Below are 16,094 nucleotides of genomic sequence, written 5' to 3' on the forward strand. Positions count from 1 at the left end.
TTAAAAGACCCACTCTTTAAATATAAATAGCACCGTTACAGACAGGCAACTGTGTATTTGTGTGGGTGTACTTGTATTACTGACATTGTAGGGACATGAATCCCTTTAGTCGTTGTAGGGACGCACCTCCCTTCTGGGGACAAAAACCAAGTCTTCATAAAACATACCGTGTGTTAGGTTTCTTTCTTGTTCTTTGAATTTTTGTTCCTGTTTTTTGTAATCTAATAAACATTTGATAGCTTTTCCATCCTTTTAGCTCTTTGTCCCTCCGTCTGTTTGCATATGTGTTGGTTTCTTTATAATCAGTTTTTGTTTTATTTTGGTAATGACTTATTGTTTTCATCTGTGGTTGTTTTGCTTCCTTTTTGTTTTCACACTTTTGTATTTGTCTGCCCGTCCTTATTGGTTGCATCTGTACTCACCTTTTTTCACCTGTCACCAAACAACCCTGTGTATGCATTGTCCCTTTATCAGTTATCAGACTGTCTATTTTCCTTCCCACCTGTTTTCCACATACTCTTTTGTGTTCCTCAAGCTATTATGCCTGCCCTTAGGTATTTGTTTTGTTTGGACTATTTGGACATTTTTGCTTTCATTCAGTATTTCTGCTTCCTCCATTCTGCATTTGGGTCCTGTTTTGACAAACATGTAAAGTGTAATTTATTCCTTTTGCAGGTTTAATGCAGGGTGCATTTTAACCAAAACCTAGCTATGTAGCTTTCAGCGACTAACCAGCAAGTGGAAGCAAAAGTAAAGTTTAAAACACGCACAAAAAAAGGACATTCCAGCCGTTGAGTTTGGTGCTCTTAAAAAAAGAAACTCAGAAATACATTTCATCTCAAAAAACACGAAATTCCAAGTTTTTCAGATCCAGACTTGACATGTAATGTATGCACACACACTGAAAATCTGAAAAAAGTGGAGTTGACATCAAGCCATGATTAACTGGTTCTGATGTTTCTAAACAGCAAAAGAAAGAAATGGAAATTCTCAGTGCATCAAATTCTCACATGGAGGCAACAGCTGGGAGAATTACATGGTTTAATCCAGGAGTTGTGTCACAACCATCTTTGCACATATTTCAGGATGTGAGTGGAGCAGTTGAGCTCTTTTTGGCAAAGCTGGGACCACCAACTCTAAGGAGGCAAAGAAATCATTTCAGAGAGCCGGTTGACCCAGAGTACTTGTTAGCTGTGTGTCTAGGTGAGTCTGAATATTATTTTTAACGCATGAAATAGTTGCACAGATTTTAAGCATCCAGTGTGTAAAGGCCTTAAGAGTTCAATCTTTCCACTACCAATGCAATCAGTGTGGATGAATCCAGATTTTCAGTTTCTTCCTTTTCTGATACCGACTTCATTTTTTTCACAGTGCATTTTTTGAGGATGAATTTTCTGCAAAAAGCACATCGTTAGCAGAACACGACAAGTTCTGCTTCAAAATATTTAGTTTAACATTTTTTTTCCGCATCGTCTCACTGCATAAAGACCTTGATTACCATTGCCAAAAAACGTTTTGTGCATATTTCTACAACGCCGGTATCCTCTGACAGAACGGTAGCACTTCACACCGTGGAACCAGAATGCATTGTGAGCACTTAGTTTGTGCATCTCACAAATTGTAAAACTACAAAAAAGCCCATTTAGTTCCTAGTTTAATTAAAAAAGGTAATATTTCCTATATTCATTATATGTAAAATTGATTATTTCAAGCTCTTTTTCTTTTTAATTTTAATATTTGGATCTTAGTGGAGTTTGGATTTTTATGATCTATCTTGCATTTATAATATTTCCTGAGCTCAATCAAAAAAAATTAGAGTGGCAGTTCCCCACAGAGCTTTTGTCGTCATGTATACCAAACTCCCAGCATTGCGCTGCAAGCCTCAGCAGAAACGTGACCATGAAGAACCTGGAAGCCACAGTAGTTCAAGATCAACTTCTAGACACACTGGACATCAAACACCTTGGATTCTGTCCCTCTCCACTCTTTCTCGAGTCTGACTTTGGACCACTGAGAAGCAGTTCTTTTTCTCTGTAGCCCAGGTATGCTTCTGATGTCTCTAGTTCAGGAGTGGCTTGATATTAGGAATGCAACGCCTGTAGTCCCTTTCTTGAAGACATCTGTGTCGGTGGTTCTTGATCCACTGACACCAGCCTGACTCCACTCCTTCTGAAGCTTCCTCAAGTCCTTTCCTACCACACTGTTCTCTGCCACTCACATTTTCATTAATATGTTCCAATACAGCACTCTGCAAACAGCCAGCCTTTTCAGCAATGACCTTCTGTGGCTTATCCTCCTGGTGGAGGGTGTCGACAATAGTCATCTGGACAACTGTCAAGTCAGCAGACTGATTATGGTTGACTGAGAAATACATGGTATTGATACTGTTTGAGAAATAATTTACTCAAATTTAAAAAACGTAAATATTCTAATAATGTGTGTTTCAGATTTCAATGATCTGTAAATTGTAATTGTAATGAAAACATAAAAAGGCTTGAAATTATCTGTAACGAATTTGGAATATATGGATGTTATATAGAAATCTTAAAAAACATTTAAAAAAAAATAAATGAAGACATGCTTGGTGTGACAGAAGAGGATCCAAGAGATAGGATGAAATGGAGGGTGATCACCCCTAAAGGGAGCAGCCAGAAGAAGAAGAAGAAGAAGGTTCTAGATGGTCACTTACCATGCTCACAGTGCAGCTACCCAACTATTTAAAATGTTAATGGTTAATAGGAAACCCCTGATTTGGCATTCTTAGTGATACCTTGGCTGGATGAAACTGTCAGTATGAAGTCGTAGTGTTAAAGCTTTCAGTGTAAATGACTGGAGCAAGTGGCTATTTTCTAAGCCTTATTTCTACTCTTTGTACCCCCTTTATATGTGCATTTTTTCCCTCTTGTTCTTTTCTGCTCACGTATTGGCATCACTGTGAAGCAGTGTTGCCAGAGCTTCCAAACACAGCAGGAAATCTCTGTCTCTTCCTCGAGCGTGCTCTCAGGGGGATTGGTGAGACATTCTCTTATTTGTACGGGTTTATCTGTGTATGTAGCCACTCGTGTATTTATGTGGGTTTCTGCATGCGTGTGTGTTATATGCGCAGAAATGTCAAAACAAATGCCAACATCTTCCACCTTTGTGTCTCCAATCAATTCATCCTGACCAGAATTCTTTTAAGACAAAAAAGGATTGGATGAAGGCAAGGAAGGGAGGAAAAAAGGAAAGGAAGGAAGAGGCAAGAGGAAGATAGAGCTGTGTGGAGGAAGAAAAAAAGGGGGGCGTATAAGGAGCGGGATTAAAATGTGGGGAAGAGATAGTAATGAGAGATGGTAGGAAAGGAGAGGAGGTGGGGGAGAAGTGAAAAGGAGGTGAAAAGTGTCACATACACACATGCATGAGATTAGAGGAGGGGAGGGGGGAGAGGTCACAGAGGTAGAGTAGCTCTGTATGTGGTGACAGGACAGTGTTGCCACACAAGTCAATAGGCCTGTCTGCACTGTCTTGTCTGCATGCATTTGTGGCAGTGGTCTCTTAGCTTTAATTGAAGTCCTGTGTCAGCACCATAGTAACATAGCCTATGGGATGTTCAGTCAATGTGGTGTGACATACTTTCATCTCTCTAACACATCAGACATCTGCGTTTTTTTTTCTTTCTTTCACGGCTCATGTTTTTTTTTGTGTGTGTTTTCCTTCCTTCTTCTGAAAAAAAGGAAGGATGGAAGAAGATGCCCATGAAACCCTAGTGTGTTTTGCTTTTTGATTAAAATTACCCTCTTGTTCCTTTTCAAATACGCATTTAATTGCAAAGAAGTGTCCTCCCTGTTTCATTTTGTTTCCAGCTAAACTTTTAACACATGAGGGAGATGCAGATGAATGAAGTGATGTGACACCTTTCACTCTAGCACCAATCCAAATAGACAAATTATAGTTATTGATTGATCCACATCAGCTTTGTTTGAGATATTTCTCTTTTGTTTCTTTTTGACATCTAATGCTGTTCTCAAACACACACTGTAGCCCTGAGTTTAACAGAGTTGCGGACAATGGCTAAAGTTTCTGGAATTCTCAAAACACTGTCCAGGGTTCATGTGTAACAATAGACGTAGAAGTAGAAAAAGATGTTCAAATCTAAGAATGATGAGCTTGTAGTAATATAAATCTGTTTTAATTCAGGAAAGAAAATCCAAATATTGCTTAGGTCACTGTTACACAGGCCTACAGACTGGTTGGTGTCCACTTGGCAACCACTGGTATAGGAAAAAATTTGTATTCCCCAAATGATTGCAAGTGGTTGCTGGACAAAAGTGTGATATTGATTGCTAAAGCCCCAGTCATGGAAAGCTGGTGAGTCAGGGAAATATTGGCAAGTGGCTGTGATTTCTTGGTTGTTAGCAGGTTGTCACAGTCACTTATAGTTTGTATAAGACTTCTCTGCAAAAACTCTGCAACTAGTCGCTGACTGCTAATGAAACGTTTAGAGTGGGACGTGCAGATGGGGTGACCACAGCAATTTTCTGGTGACATATACAATCACAAAAAGCTTTTGGTGCTGCACCTTTTTTGTGTCTGATTTTACCCAGCAACCGCTCACCAACCCCTCAAGGAATACACATTTTTCCTTAGTGACCAGAGGTTGCCAGGGGGTTTCCAGCCTGTCTGACTAGCTTTCTACTTCTGCTGAGAGGATTATAAGAATTAAACCAGTGTGGAGGTTACAGAGCTGCACTTTTGTGCAGTCCCTGAACAAGCCAGCAGTGCATTGCCTCTACACAATGACGCTATGCGTAGGTTGAATACTAACTGGCTGAACATCTCGCTTGAACTGGAATGCTAACTACTACAGCAGAAAGAGAAAGAAGCACAAAAGACAACAAAGACTGTAGTTTTAATTTTAAGTCTGAAAAGTGAAGCCACTTTTTTTAAGCATTTTAAACCGCTATCCTTTGTAATGACCATAGAAGCCCTATCGAAGCCTTGCTGTACAAACTAAACATTTTCCTGACTGGTGACTTTATGGGCTTTTTATGATGCCAGCACAACGACCCAGGAAACAGATCAACACTGCAATCCAAATGAAGGAAAGAAGAGAAGAAACATGCAAATTTCCTCTTTGCCTGCCTTGCCTGCATTCACCTGTTTTTTTACCCTGTTTTTTTGCATGTATGTTCAAAATCTTTGTTCAGCTAACCAAAAGGTACAAGTACTCGATATGTTACGTTGTTTTGAGTCATGCCTTCTCACTCTGCCTTGTTTCTTGTTTGTCAAGAGTGCGTTTTCAGAACACAGGGGATTAAACATTGATAGATTTCCTTCAGTGGGACACTTTCCTGTTGATGGAACTCATAAAATACACACAAGGACACAAATAAAGAAGAAACAGGTAAAAGGATTTCTCCTGCTTGTAGACAATAAAGAAGCAGTTGGTCACATGTGATGTGTATTCATGTGTGCATCAAACTGGTCTATTTGTCAGGAGAAACTCTGGGGAGATCTTTTCTGAAAAAGACAAAACAAAAAAAAAGAGAAGAAAGAAAGAGGTTTTTTATGTAACATTCATTCATAGCATCCGCAGTTCATATAACATTTATACAACAGTGAAGAAGCCTAAAACATAAACTGGAATAAGAAAGAGAAGAAGAACGGGCACTGGCTTTCCTTCCATCATAACACCCTTCCATCTTATCTCCTGCTTTCCCTTCACTTTCTCTTCAGCATTTTCTTTGCTCTCCTTTTCCTTTCTTCCTCCCTCGTCACCCTCCCTGCCATCCATCTCTCAGCTTCTCTTTCACTGTCTGACTCCCCCTCTCTTTTTCCTGCTCACCACACACACACACAGACACACACGAAGGCATGCTGACACTTAAACTAAATGCAATCACACACACCCTATTCCCTTACTCCCTCCTCTCACCACCCACACAGAATCGAGGACACACACAGGCCACAAAATACCATAGACACACTTTAGCTCACACACACTCGCTCACACACAGAGGATCCCCCACACAGAGTACTTTCAGCACTTTCTTCTTTACCATACTCAGCAAGATCAGATGTCAAGTCAACTGACAACACACACAGAGGCTGTATTTTTCTTTTCACCACGCTCTGTTTCCTCTTTCCTCTTATAGAATATATGCATTTTTAAAGCTTCCTTACACACAGACACGCACACACAATTCTGATAGCTATTTAGAGGAGTCAAAGAGTAGATGGGGCAAAGAGGCGAGAATTTAGTGTAAAGAAATATATATATATATATATATATTCATTGCCAAGATATAAAAGGGAAAAGAGATGGAGAACATAAACACACCATTCAGTATTCAAAAATAAAGACATGATAGCCTAACCTTTAGCTTCGCATGTAAGCAAAGAGTAGCTATTAGAGCACGCTTGCAAGACAAAAATTGACTCTGTATTCAACACACACACACTGAAAGAGACACAGAGAGAGTGAAACATGAATAAATGATTTTCATGCACTTACAAAACCACCACGAGCCGAGACGCTCTCACACATATGCGCTCAATGTGTGTTTGCATATTGGCAGCAAACGCAGTATACAATACACGCACACATGCGCATACAATTAAATTACATGCATATTTTCCTGCAGGCAGCATATATTGACACAGACCTGGACACGCATGCAGAAACACATGCTTTCTCCATGCCTTATGAGAAGTGTTTTGACGCTTTGCGCATGCACAAGGAAAGTGCAAAGACAGTATCTGTATATTCAAGGAAGCTCTAATATTCCTCCATGCAGACCAGTGGTAATGCTTTGAAATTGTCAACCATTTGTATGCATAATTAAATACTTGATTGTAATCAGATTTGGGATTGTGTAAGAATAGTCATGTGTTTTTCTTGTGCAGGTGTCCATGCAGGTAGCATGGATTTTTGTCATGGATGTTCACAGAAATGTTCTAGTTTGTTATTGCCATTGCAATACAATTCAAGCTTGAAGACCCAAACTCAAACTGTCTGCAGTTTACAAAACAAGTCTAACCTTTATACCTGCCACTGCTTTCCTATGCACTGAGAGGTTATTATTAGTGATTAGTACCATTTAGATAGTGTGTTTTTAAAAAAATCTTTCCATTGTTTGTTTATAAATTTGTTCCCAACATCTCAGCTTTCATGATTAGAGTGCAATCAGTAACACAGAAAATATACGACTTTATTCTAAGCAATGAGAAATGCTAGTTAGCTTCTATTCACATTGCTGCTCTTATCCAGCAGTTAAGTGCCTTGCTCAGGGGCAGAGTGACAGTAGCTGGCGAGGGAATGGAGAGTGGTTTTCATTCGTTCGTTCGGCAGCCTTCCAGTGAAAACCACATAGCTTTCACCTTTAGGCAACCGCTGCCCCTGATATATATTTAAGTGCTGGCTGCCTTTAGCTAAACACACACACACACACACACACACACACACACACACACACATATACACTCACACTCACAGGGCAACACGGCCACACACCATGTGTACAAGCCAGATTTGGCTTCGTCCTCATGCCTGCCATACGGTTGATTCCTCCCCACTGTGCACACGCTGCAGGCCAAACACACAGCACTTGCGTGTGGTGTGTGTATGTGTGTGTGTGTGTGTGTGTGTGTGTGGTAGCAGAGACTGAGAAAAGAAAAGGGAAGCAAATCAAACTAGGAGAGAGAGAGCAGGCATATATTTTACCAGGAAGAACTATTTCAGGGGGAAAAAAATTACCTGCCTTGCACACATGACTTGTTAACATCATGTTTTTTTGTGCAGTAAAATCATCTGTGTGCTCTGTACTAGATTTTACAGGTCACATGTGTGTTATGACCTTGATGTCTTATATATTTTGAGTACTACATTAATTTTTAATAAGCATGTAATGTGATGCCTGTAATGCAGAAAACAAGGTGGCTAAATTTAAAAGCACGCCTTTTTCCTCACAAATTATGCCTCCGAGTCACAATTTGTTACTACTTTTCAAATCCTTGGAGAGGCTAAAGAAAAAGATGTGCCCAGAAGGGCACCTTTCTGTTCACCTCTAGAGGTGAGCAGAAAGGAACCAACTGCCTCACCAGCAACTCATTTTGAATGCCGGGAGGCATCTCATCAACCCATATCAATGCCTGTGTGGTCAGTTTACTTTCCCTCTGCATAAAGCAGCGTTTGATTACCAGGCTAAGCAGAGGATTGTAATAAAATGGTAGCATTTGGAAGCTGCAGGCTTTCATACATACAGAGATAACATTTTTAGTGAAACAAATCCAGGAGTGGAAAACAGGATGTCCAGGAGTGGACAGGTTTGAAAATTCAGCTGGAAATTAGTGACGTGAATGCACATTGTTTCCACATCTAAGCAGCATTTTCAGACTTAAATCATACTGGCATAAATGTCACGTAGAGGAACCGCTGATGCTCCTTTACATGAAACGAAGCTGACTGTGCATAGGTGAACCACATAGGCAGACAAGCAGCTGGTGTAGTGTAAACAGCACCCAGTGCACATCCACCATGAACCCTGCTGCCAACATCTGTGTCCATTATGGACTATGTCAGCAACTTAAGCCAGCATAGTGCAAACTGAGACTAAACAGAATAACCAGGTTGTGTCTGCACCACAGGTGGGCCGCAAAAGACCATATTTAAGAGTTCTAATGCCATTTAACCATTTCATTATTGGAAAAATTACACATTCACACGTAAACAGCACCTCGTCTGTTTTTCTGCCTCACTGTGGACACGACCTCCCAATGTATTTCAATGGGAAGAAGGATTTGTGTCTACATTGTCTATGTTTTTGAGGCTTCTCTAAGGGGGGCACATTACAGCTTTGAAGAACGTGACACTGTATCCAAAACCTCTGGTCTTAGTTCTGGTGCCTACACCTAACCGAACAGCAAGAAAAAGCACAACTCACATGTAAAAGCCCTTCCAAATAAAATCCAAAACTCACTGGGTTTCAAACTGTATTGTGAGTAATAATGTGTAAAAAATCTTCACACGCATGGATACAAACTGGAGGATAAAAGTTGGTGTCCATGTAAGCAAGAAAAGGGGGGGGGGAGGAAAACAAAACAATGGATTCAATTTTGTGACTGTTTCACATAATGCGGGAATGTGTTGTGAGCAAAGACCTTGACAAGTCAGTATAAACCTTTATGAACACTTAACGTTCCACCGAGACATTTGAATGATAGCCTAATACAATAAACAGGGACATACAATAAAGCATTATTTAAAATGTATGTGGGCAAGGGCTGAAAAGCTCGAGAAAGCAAAATCAAGATGCAAACTGCAGAGGAGAATGTGAGGAAAGAAAGAATGAGGGTGGATAGACAGCAGTCTCTGTGAACCTGCATAGACAAGCTCAGTCAAGCTGCTTTGGTGAGAGAGGGAGAGAAAGCAAGGGTGTTTTGACAGCTCGGAGCCATCACAGCAGCAGAAGGCAGTCTATGCGTGTGTGTGTGGTTGTGTATGTGTGTGTTTTAGTCTCTGTGGGTGCAGGTGGTTGCGTATCTGTGCACGTACTGTACTGGTGTGTCGGTGTATGTGTATGCGTACATGCACACGAAAGACTAAAGGCAGAGACAGACAGTGACGTTTCTTCTGATTCAGAGACAAAGAGGGGGAAAAGGAAAGTGTAGCACAGAGGCTGGATGAAGGACAAATACATTTTTTTTAAAAGATCTGGGGCTGTGTCTGTGTGTGGTGTGTATCATATTGAGTATACATATTGATATGTGTCAGGAAGCCTGCAAGCAGACCAAACCCTCTCATTAGAGGGTTGTTGATGAGCAGACTCTTGCTTCACCATTTTCTCACCTTTTTGACATTATTTCCTCTCCCTTCCATCTCCGTAGACGCAGACAGAGCAAGCATAAACTCTTTGTGAGCCTAGACCTACTTCACCTTCACACACCTCCACACAGTCACACTGGGATCTGGCCTGAACAAAAAACACTCTTCAGCAGCTGCCACTAAACGACTCAGGAGCGGCTGGAGGTGAGATGTTTTGCTCAAGGGCACCTTGTCTTGAAGTGAATGCCTTTTTCTTCTTCTTCTTGTGTTTGAAAACGGGAACCGCTGTTAAGCACCGGTGGCCCTACAGTTGCAAACCTGTGCTTTTTGCTACGATTGCAGTCGCAGTCGACTGTATTTGCATTTGCTTATTTGTATCATGATTAACTGTTTTGTCAGAGCATCAGGGTATTGTGAAAAAAAAAATACATTAAATCTGCAATGACTAATTTTGATGGCTACAACAGCAGATATGACATAAGCAACTAATGTGTATAAAGTATGTTAGCTACTGTGGCTGCGTTTTGTTCTATTCTCTCTTAAGACGATCCCACACTGCTTCAATAATGTTGAGGTACAAGCTCTGAAGTGGCCAATCCATGACCGGTAGTGTTTCACTGTGCGTTTTTATTTTGCCAGGGAGTTGCCAGCTGTAGCCAATCAGATGCTTTCCAGATGGTGGTTCAAAAGTTGACAGTACCTTTTTGCATTCATAGTTCTGTCATTTCTAATGAGGCTTCACTGAACAGTGGATGGATCAACTGAAGGGCAAGACCTCAGGTTATGTGTCAGGTCAATGCTGGATTTTATTTCCTACATAACTTTCATATGATACTGTTAATCTACTGTGGATAGTTTTTCAGGCCTGCCACTTTTTCTTTTGTCCTCCATTTGTTCGCCTTGCTCAAATTTTAAGGACACACGCCACACCATGCTGAGATGTGCCATGTTGGTGCAAAAATACTATTTTATGCTTGTCAAATGGTTTCAAACTTATTCACAGAACTGTGTTAAGTAGCTTAACAATCAAAATCATTCCTCTGAATATAGTCAGGTACAAGGACTAGACCGAAAATGAGTGAATACACTTTGAAAGATTTTCAGAATGCCTGGAGAACTATTCTTCAATACCACCTTAAAAATGAAAAGAAAGTCTGGCTCCATGGAATCAAAATATAAAGACATAAAGGGTGACTTTTGTACTGTACTTATCAGTTAAACTGCAAAGCAAGCCCTTATAAGGTCATTAATACTTAATGCTAAATAAGATGAAATGGCACTCCTATGCTCACACGCCTAAAAAATACATAAATGAAAGCCTTAAAATATAATTAAACACTGCTGTCAAAAAAGAGGCCACAAATATAATTAATCACATTTTTTGTTAAAAATATTGATTACAGTAGCTTTACAGTTAGGGTTAGCTGTGATATGATCTAAGCTACTATTGCATATCTGCAACATACAAAACATACAGTGCTACATATGGTGTTTGAAGAAGAGTCCAACAATTTTGAGGGAATAAAAACAGGCAAAAAGATTTATCAACAGTTTGCCTCATACAGTCTCATTGTTTCTCCTTCCTGTTTGCCAGACAACCAATGCACATGAGTAAACAGGGAGAGTGAATGTTTGCTGCTTGTCAAGCACGCACACGCACGTGCGCTCGTGTGTGTGTGCGTGTGTGTGTGTGTGTGTCAGAGAGAGAAGATGGTTGTCCTTTTAAGAGGGCCAAACGATGGAAGGATTCGGGGTTTTTGTGTGTGTGTGTGTGTGTGTGTGTGTGTGTGTGTGTGTGTGTGTGTGTGTGTGTGTGTGTGTGTGTGTGTCAGAGAGAGAAGATGGTTGTCCTTTTAAGAGGGCCAAACGATGGAAGGATTCGGGGTTTTTGTGTGTGTGTGTGTGTGTGTGTGTGTGTGTGTGTATTAACAATGTACCCTCATGTCCCCTGTGTCAAAGCCTGGCTAAATCAAGTGAATCATGCTGTGTGTGTGTGTGTGTGTGTGTGTGTGTGTGTGTGTGTGTGTGTGTGTGTGTGTGTGTGTGTGTGTGTCAGGCCAGATCAATATGAACTAATCAATAGGAGAAGACAGCTAGAAGGACCTTGGGGACTGCAGATACGCACCTGGTGCACACACACATGCACGCACAGTCTCCTCTTTGTATTCCACGCTCAGTTTCTCTATTTATCTTCTCGCTCCCCTTCCCATATCTCTTTCTCACTCTTACATTAGTCTCTTTTTAGAATATCTATTTTCTCTTTCGCGTAGTTCGAGCTCTAATCATGTATACACCTGTATGTCGCTGCCTAATTTACTCTTTGTCCGGTAACAAACCTGGTAAGGCGGGTTTCTTTAAGTTTGATCATATCAGTTGAACCATATCAATTCATATGTTTCAACTGATATTTCAAAAGATATATATTATAAATCTGCCATCACTCACCTGCTGCCATGCATCTCAAGCCATGCTTTATTGCAACAAGCTGCAATTATTCTGATCAAAATGTTTGTAATAAATTGCTATTATTTGGGGAAGAATTACACCCTTTGTCAGAGTGTCAGAATATTCATTTCCTCTGACGGTGTAACAGGGCAGCCCTTAGTGGCTGGAAACACAGTGAGACAGACCAAAGCAAGTGTAGTGGAACAAAGTATTTATTTGCTATATGGCTCTCCTTAAAACCATCAACTTGCCGCACTTCTTCACAGCACAAAAATCCATCCTCTAATGACAACTGGCAGCCTTAAATATGTTCAGCTGTCACAGACTAAACCATTATTCCACTCTCAGGTAAATTCTTAAATCCCTACCTTCCACCACAGTATACAATATATCAATAAGAATAAATAAATACATAAATACATTTCACATTTACATATTAATAAATATTTCACACTTAATGTTACACCAAACCCAATATTATAAAAACCCAGAAACCCAAGCACAACAAGATTCACCACACTCTCTTTACCAATGGACTCTCCCGGAACCTTTAAATGGTGTCTGGACCCCCGGGGAAACATTTGCCCAAACACCTTGAAGAGGACACAGGCAAGAAAGGTGAGTAATCATTAACTTACAAACACTTATTTGCACCACTTTTATCCCTAGATTTCACACACACATTTGCATTAGTTTTCCTTATTGGTAAACCTTAATCACAATCTCAATCACCATTCTTCTCTCCTGACAGACAACCACCACATTCCTTGATGAGGAGCAGCTGTGCAGGATCTGAAACAAGGCTACCAACTGATTTTAAAATTCCCAATAAATAGTCAATAAATATTTAAACTTCTTGTGTGCAAATCCATGCTTAAAGTGCAATGCTCATAAATTGCTTGATAAGGTGCTTTTAATAAAGTGAAAGGTGTGCTCTAAAGTGCTATACATATAATATAATATAAATGCAGTAAGGGAGTCCTCTTCCTTACAGACGGGTTTTAGGTTTTGTCCAGCCTGGTCTTCAATTTTGGTATCTATGGTACCAGTATTGATTTAAATTCTCAACACTGACCACATGTGGTACTTTTCTGAAAAAAGAAATAAGAGAAACTATCCATCTTCTTCTGCTTAGCCAACTCGGGGTCACAATTTGAGACTATACCAGCTGTCATATGGCAAGAGGAGGGGTATATCCTGGAGAGGTTGCCAATCTATGGCAACCATTCGTGCTCACATTCACACCTACGGCCAATTTAGAATCACCAATTAACCTAATATTGCATGCATGTCTTTGGACTGTGGGTGCATGCACGCAAACTCCGAACAGAAACGCCCCAGCTAGTTCATGGAGTCAAACCCTGTGAGGCGATGGTGCTAACCACCAAAGAAAAACTAATATAAATATTATTATTATGCAAATAGAAATATATTCCATTTAAATAGACATTACTCAAACGTATTGTCAGAACTATTAAAAAATGGATGTCTTGAAAAACTTGGAAAAGAGTGACGTTCGTTCAGCTGTTTTTCAAAATAAAACATTCCAAGGACATAAATTATTTAAATAGCATTTTGTAATATTTAAAGCCTTACAGCTTTTCTTTTTTTTTCCCACACAAAAAACCCAAAGGTCTAGCAATAAGGCTGGACAAGTGCAAACAGTCGGAAAGATTTCCAGTGTGAATCTCTTTTCCTCCCATAGGACTTCTTACAGATCCACACACGCACGCCTACACATAGAAACCAATCAAAACCCCCATATTTCTTATAAAGTGTGAATCAAGCGTTTACCAAATCCTCAGTTGACAGGCTGCTTATCAGCAGGGACATTACAGCTCTGGTGGACTCACTCTGGTGAGTCTGAGGCACTTTGAGTTAAATTCGCTCAGCATGCAAATTGGGAAACTATAATTCATTTACAGGGAGATAAGAGCACTCCTCTGTCTCAATAATGCCTTTATATACTGAATATTAAATAACTGTTTGATGGAGATTTTCTTATGGTTTAAATGTCCACTTCCAGGGTTAATTGAAATGAACAGGGATAGACCAGTACTCTGAACCAGTTTACACCTTCGCAGGCTAATTTTTAAGAATTCCCTTGTGATTGGATCACTTCAGGGTCCCTTTTGCTTTTGATCATCCTGGTCTTTTTCTGTATCTTACTATTCACTATCCCCGCCTTTTTGTTTAACAACAGCATTCACTTGAGCTTTCCCCTCTGTGCACAACCAGATAACCCATGGTAAGGGCAGGGATAGCTCAGTAGGTAGAGTGGTTGCCCCATGATCGGAAGGTCGGGGGTTCGATTCCCCTTAACAGCTACCCTGAGGTACCCCTGAGCAAGGTACCGTCCCTACACACTGCTCCCCGGGCGCCCAATGGCTGCCCACTGCTTCACTGAGTGAATGGGTTAAATGCAGAGAGCAATTTCCCCACGGGGCTCAATAAAGTACAATAATGTACACACTTTCTTCTTTCTTCTTAAAAGAGCTTCCTGAAGGCTTGGCTTACCTTAGTCTTCACGTGCACCTATAAATGTGTTATAAGGCTGTGATGGCTTTGGAGGAACAACAGTGTCAACAGTGTCACAGAGTTCTTGCAAAGCTTGAAGAGTTTGGAATTGCTTTTCTTAGTGTGCATCATGCTCCCAAAGATGCAAACACGATTGCTGTGAAGGTGGGGAGTGGGAGCACAGTCCGGTCACTGTGGGTGTTCAGCTCCAGAGTAGCAAAACATACCCAGATTTTAGCATTCAGTCTGGGTTCAATAAACTGCTGTATTATTATCTCTCCTAACCCATCTGTTACTGGCTTTATTCCCGAAATAAACATGGATTTATCAGTCAGTCGCACTGTTTCTTTCCCCCAGTCAGTTGCTGTGAAATGCTGGTCTGAGCCCACCCCAAGCATTTGTCTTGTGTCCTCTTCAGAAAAGCGGTTTAGAGACTGCTGCTCATCCTCTGAGACCGCTGCTAGACGGGCTTCTTTTTGACAGGACTTTTGCACATAGCTTGCATTCTTTATTTAGTGGATTCTGTATATTTGATGCAGCTGTTTTTCTATCTCTCAGCGAACAAGGTTTGATGTATTGATCTTCCGAAGATGTGACTTGTGTGTGTATGTGTGTGTGCCTAATCATATAGTGGAACCAGTTTGTGTAAAGGGTTTTAGAGCGTCCTAACCTTGCCCTTTAGAAACCTTCAGTGTAGGTGAGCCAGCACCTCTTAAAACAAATACGCTTAATTCCCTTCTCAGTGAGAGCTAGTCAATCCCAACATTGCTGACTTCACTTTCACAAGAGCATTAACAGTCCATGCATACACCTGAGTCCAGCCCGTATCACAGTGTGCTGCATTAAAGGGCTACTGCATGTATTTTGTATTTTTTTAAACTTCCTTTATAGAAGGAAAGCTCGTGATTACTATTCTAATACCAGTCACCTCTGACTGGAGTTGTAGGTTTTTATCAAGACCACTAATGCCAAAGAAAGCTGGTCTCCACACCTCTGATGTTAAAGTCTGAGGAGATTTGTTGTGTTTTTATTTTTCAGGCTTGAATTTTCGTAGCTATTGCATCAATATAGATTTTTGGATCTCAACATGTTTGCGCTCTCTGGTGAAAAACTGCCCATACTCCAAGAAACTTGCCTGAATCTTTTTTTTTCTCTCTTTCTTTTTCATAGCTATTGCACCTCTGCAGTTAGAACTGGCTTTTAAAACATAACGCATAACTTTTAGGGACATTTAAAGTGTCTAATATATGCATTTTAAGGTTAAAGCTCACCATTTTCTGCCATGCCGTTTCTACATTGTTAAATACATGTTTCACTGTCTGCAGTAACG

General features: G+C 40.4%; 1 protein-coding gene across 3 annotated transcripts in view; it reads left to right on the forward strand.

The window, feature by feature from the left end:
- Positions 1-16,094, forward strand: part of wnt5b (wingless-type MMTV integration site family, member 5b) — a 99,563-nt gene that overhangs the window by 30,414 nt on the left and 53,055 nt on the right. For 2 of the 3 annotated variants that reach the window (XM_026148316.1, XM_026148320.1), the window contains exon 2: positions 9,865-10,006. The exons of the other annotated variant lie outside the window; for it this stretch is intronic. The gene's annotated coding sequence lies outside the window, so the exon portion shown is untranslated. The remainder of the gene's footprint in view (positions 1-9,864; positions 10,007-16,094) is intronic. 3 annotated transcript variants of the gene reach the window in all.

Source organism: Astatotilapia calliptera, chromosome 17, assembly GCF_900246225.1.
Source record: "Astatotilapia calliptera chromosome 17, fAstCal1.2, whole genome shotgun sequence".
Taxonomy (NCBI): Eukaryota; Metazoa; Chordata; class Actinopteri; order Cichliformes; family Cichlidae; genus Astatotilapia; species Astatotilapia calliptera.